Genomic DNA, 6000 nt, shown 5'->3' with positions numbered 1-6000 from the left:
GCATCAGATGGCCAAAGTATTGGAGTTTCAGCTTCAGCATCAGTCCTTCCAATGCATATTCAGGACTGATTTCCTTTAGGACTGACTGGTTTGATCTTGCAGTCCAAGGGACTCTCAAGAGTCTTCTCCAACACCACATTCAAAAGCATCAGTTCTTCGCCAATCAGCTTTCTTTATGGTTCAATTCTCACATCCCCATATGACTACTGGAAAAACCATAGCTTTGACTAGACAGACCTTTGTCGGCAAAGTAATGTCTCCACTTTTTAATATGCTAAGTTGGTCATAGCTTTTCTTCCAAGGATCAAGCATCTTTTTATTTCATGGCTGCAGTCAGCATCTGCAGTGATTTTTGGAGCCCCCCAAAATAAAGTCTGTCACTGTTTCCCCATCTATTTGCCATGACGTAATGGGACCAGAGTGCTGAAGAATTAATGCTTTTGAACCGTGGTGTTGGAGAAGACTCTTGAGAGTCCCTTGGACTGCAAGGAGATCCAACCAGTCCATCCTAAAGGAGATCAGTCCTGGGTGTTCATTGGAAGGACTGATGTTGAAGCTGAAACTCCAATACTTGGGCCACCTGATGTGAAGAGCTGACTCATTTGAAAGGACCCTGATGCTGGGAAAGATTGAGGACAGGAGGAGAAGGGGACGACAGAGGATGAAATGGTTGGATGGTATCACCGTCTTAGTGGACATGGGTTTGGATGGACTCCGGGAGTTGGTGATGGACAGGGAGGCCTAGCGTGTTGCGGTTCATGGGGTCGCAAAGAGTAGGACATGACTGAGCAAGTGAACTCAATTCAATGGGACCAGATGCCATGATCTTAGTTTTTTGAATGTTGAGTTTTAAGCCAGCTTTTTCACTTTCCTGTTTCAGTTTCATCAAGAGGCTCTTCAGTTCCTCTTTGGTTTCTGCCGTAAGGATGGTGTCATCTGCATATTTGAGATTATCAGGGAGATGTAAATCAATACTACAATAATATATCACCTCACATCTGTTAGAAAGTCTAATATAGAAAAGACAAAAGATAACAAGGGTTGCTGAGAGAATGGAACCCTTGTACAATGGTGGAAATGTAAATTGGTACAGCCTTTATAGATACACTGTGGAGTTTCTTAAAAAATTAAAAGTAGAACTACTATATGATCAAGCAACCCCAATTCTGGATATACATCCAAGAAAAATAAAAGCAGGATCTTAAAGAGCTACCTGCACCCCCCGTCCAATGCAGCATTATTCACAATAGCCAATTTAAGGAAACAACCTAAATGTTATGGTATCTATATACCATAAAAATGGTATATTACTGGTATAATGAAATATTATTCAGTTATGAAGGGAATCCTGCTGTTTACATCAACAAGGATGAACCTGGAAGGCATTATGCTAAGTGAAAAAAGCTAGATAGGGAAAGACAAATACTGAATGGTATCACCTATATGTAAAATCTAAAAAAAGAAAAGAAAAGCTAATAGAAATAGAGAATAGAATAGCTGTTACCAAGGACTTGGGGGTGGGGGATATGGAAAGATGTTGGACAGAGGGTACAAACATTCAGGTATAAGATGGCTAACTTCTGAGGATCTAATGTACAGAATGGTAACTATAGCTTAACACTACTGTATTGTATACTTTAAATTTGTTGAGAGAGTAGATCTTAAGCATTCTTACACACACAAAAAGGTAACTGTGAGATGATTAGCTTGATTATGGTGACTGTTTTACAATGTATATAAATCATCAATTAGTACATTTTGAATATATATAATTTTATTTGTCTATTATACCTCAATAAATGGAGAAATAAATGGCAACCCACTCCAGTATTCTTGCCTGGGAAATCCCATGGACAGAGGAGCCCGCCAGCTGCAGTTTATGGGGTTGCAAAAGTGTGAGACATGACTTAACAACTAAACAACAACCTCAATAAAGCTGGGGAAAATGGTTAAGATGGGTAAATATTATGTTATATGTATACTACCACAATTAAAAATAATAGTAAAAGTAATATCTCTAATTGTATCTCTGCTGCTGCTGCTAAGTCGCTTCAGTCGTGTCGGACTCTATGCGACCCCATAGACAGAAGCCCACCAGGTTCCCCCACCCCTGGGATTCTCCAGGCAAGAACACTGGAGTGGGTTGCCATTTCCTTCTCCAATGCATGAGAGTGAAAAGTGAAAGGGAAGTCGCTCAGTCGTGTCCGACTCGTAGCGACCCCATGGATGCAGCCTACCAGGCTCCTCCATCCATGGGATTTTCCAGGCAAGAGTACTCTAGTAGTGAGTAAATATTGATTTGTTATTATTACTTAAGCTATACATGCTAAAAATATGCTATATGTATGAAATACTTAATGATATTTTTTTGGAAAGCTAGTAGTTTATAAAGATGTTAATTTCCCCTAATTTAGAAATTTAACAGAATCCCAACAGATAGACCTACATGGTTTTTTATTTGATTGTTAATTTTTAAGTAGACAATCGGATTTCTTAGGGAAATATATATATGTAAAAAGATGCAGAAAATATCTGAAAAAGAAAAGCAACTAGGAGGAAATTTTTACTCAGTGCTTTTAACGTTAAAGGGTGTTGGACTTTGACAAATAGCTTTTCTGCATCAATTGGGATAATCATGTGCTTTTCCCTGCTAGCTTTTTTGTGTGTGTTGAACCACTCTTGCATTTCTGGAATATTTCCTACTTGGTCATAGATATAATCATTTCAATACCATACTGGATTATTTTATTGAGGATTTTTGGAACTATACTCATATGGGATATTGATCTGTTATTTTTGTTTCTTGTAATACTTTTATCTGGCTTTAGAATCAGAATAATGCTAGCCTCATAGGATGATTTCCAAAATGTTCCTTCCTCTTCTCTTTTTGGAAGGATTTGAAAAGGATTGGTGTTACTCTGCTTTAAATGTTTGGTAGAATTCACTAGTGAAGTCATCTGGTCCTGGACTTTTCTTTGGAGGCTTTTATTACAAATTCTATCTCTTTATTATTATAGGACTGTTCAGATATTCTATAGTTTGTGTGTTTCTAGGAATTTTTCTATTTCATCTAAGTTATCTATTTTGTTGGCATATAATTGTTCATAGTATTTCCTTATAAATCTTTCAGTTTCTGTAATGTTAGTACTAATGCCCTCATTTTCATTTCCAATTTTTTAGTAATTTGAGTATGCTTTCATTTTTCATAGTCAGCCTAGCTAATATTTTGTCACTTTTATTGAGTTTTTGAAAAAAAAAACTTTAATGTCTATTGATTTTCTCCATTCTCTTTCATTTATCACTAACCTTTATTATACCTAGCTTCTGCTATCTTTGGATTTAGTTTTCTCTTCTTTTTCTAGTTCCTTAAAATCAAGCAATGAATTTGAGAACTTTCTTCATTTTTAACATAGGCATTCATAGCTATAAAATTTCCCCTGAGCACTACTTTAACTAAATCTCATAAATTTTTCTATTTTTGCATTCATGAAATTATTTTCTAATTTCTTCTTTGAATCCTTCATTATTTGAGTGTGAATTTCCACAGAGTTGTGAATTTCGAATTTTATTTGTTATTGATTTCTAATTTCATGCTATTGTGGATAGAGGAGATATTTTGAATGATTTCAATCTTTTTTAATGTATAAGACTTGTTTTGTGGTCTAACATGTCTATCCTGGAGAATGTTTCATCTATACTTGGGAAGAACGTATTCTGGTGTTGTCAGGAAGAATGTTATGTACACACTTTTAGGTCTAGTTTGTTTATAGTGTCGTTAAAAAACTCTATATCTTAATAATTTATCAACTGTCCTATTAATTATTGAATGAATTATTGTATTCTTCAACTACTTTTGTAGAAGAGTCTATTTCTTCTTTTAAGTCTGTAAGTTTTTGCTATGTGTTTTTGGACTTTGTTATTTGGTATATATATATATATATATATGTTTATCATTGTTAAATCTTCTCAATAAATTGACCATTTTATCAATATATAATGGCTTTTTAGACTCTCATAAATTTTTATTCTTAAAGCCTACTTTGTTTTATATTCCCAAACTGAAACTCTGTACCAATTCAAGAATAACTCCCCATTTCCCCTTACCTCAGGTCCTGGTAACAATTATTGTACTTTCCAAATTTATGAATTTAATTCTTCTAGGTACATAAATGAAATCATATATTATTTGTCCTTTTAAGTCTGGATTGAAAGTGGAGAGTGAAAAAGTTGGCTTAAAGCTCAACATTCAGAAAACGAAGATCATGGCATCCAGTCCCATCACTTCATGGGAAATAGATGGGGAAACAGTGGAAACAGTGTCAGACTTTATTTTTCTGGGCTCCAAAATCACTGCAGATGGTGACTGCAGCCATGAAATTAAAAGATGCTTATTCCTTGGAAGGAAAGTTATGACCAACCTAGATAGCATGTTCAAAAGCAAAGACATTACTTTGCCAACAAAGGTCCGTCTAGTCAAGGCTATGGTTTTTCCTGTGGTCATGTATGGATGTCAGAGTTGGACTGTGAAGAAGGCTGAGTGCTGAAGAATTGATGCTTTTGAACTGTGGTGTTGGAGAAGACTCTTGAGAGTCCCTTGGACTGCAAGGAGATCCAACCAGTCCATTCTGAAGGAGATCAGCCCTGGGATTTCTTTGGAGGGAATGATGCTAAAGCTGAAACTCTAGTACTTTGGCCACCTCATGCGAAGAGTTGACTCATTGGAAAAAACTCTGATGCTGGGAGGGATTGGGGGCAGGAGGAGAAGGGGACAACAGAGGATGAGATGGTTGGGTGGCATCACTGACTCGATGGACGTGAGTCTGAGTGATCTCTGGGAGTTGGTGATGGACAGGGAGGCCTGGCGTGCTGCGATTCATGGGGTCTCAAAGAGTCGGACATGACTGAGCGACTGATCTGATATTTCACTTAGCATAATATAGTCAAGGTTTATCCATGATGAAGCATGCATCAGAATTTCATTCACTTTTAAGGCTGACTAATATTTCATCATATGTATATACCACATCATATGTATATACCACATATGTACATACCACAGAAATGGTATGGACCTAACAGAAGCAGAAGATATTAAGAAGAGGTGGCAAGAATACACAGAAGAACTATACAAAAAAGATCTTGATGACCCAGATAACCACGATGGTGTGATCACTCACCGAGAGCCAGACATCCTGGAATGTGAAGTCTAGTGGGGCTTAGGAACTAGGAACAAAGCTAGTTGCGGTGATGGAATTCCAGTTGAGCTATTTCAAATCCTAAAGGATGATGCTGTGAAAGTGCTGTACTCAATAAGCCAGCAAATTTGGAAAACTCAGCAGTGGCCATAGGACTGGAAAAGGTCAGTTTTCACTCCTATCCCCAAAAAAGGCAATGTCAAAGAATGTTCAAACTACTGCATAATTGTACTAATTTCACATGCCACCAAGCTAATCCTCAAAATTATCCAAGCTAGACTTCAACAGTACTTGAACCGTGAACTTCCAGATGTTCAAGCTGGTTTTAGAAAAGGCAGAGTAACCAAATATCGAATTACCAACATCCGTTGGATCATAGAAGAAGCAAGAGGATTCCAGAAAAACATCTACTTATACTTCATTGATTACACTAAAGCCTTTGACTGTGTGGATCACGACAAACTGGAAAATTCATAAAGAGATGGGAATACCTTACCTGCCTCCTGAAAAATCTTCATGCAGGTCAAGAAGCAACAGTTAGAACTGTACATGGAACAACAGACTGGTTCCAAGTTGGGAGAAGAGTATATTAAGGCTGAATATTGTCACCCTGCTTATTTAATTTATATGCAGAGTACATCATGCAAAATGCTGAACAGGGTGTAACTTAAGCTGGAATCAAGATTGCTGGGAGGAATATTGATAACCTCAGATATGCAGATGACAGAAAGTAAAGAAGGACTAAGAGCCTCTTGATGAAAGTGAAAAAGGAGAGTGAAAAAGTAGGCTTAAAACTCAACATTCA

Source organism: Bos mutus, chromosome X, assembly GCF_027580195.1.
Source record: "Bos mutus isolate GX-2022 chromosome X, NWIPB_WYAK_1.1, whole genome shotgun sequence".
Taxonomy (NCBI): Eukaryota; Metazoa; Chordata; class Mammalia; order Artiodactyla; family Bovidae; genus Bos; species Bos mutus.
This window is presented reverse-complemented; position numbering follows the sequence as displayed.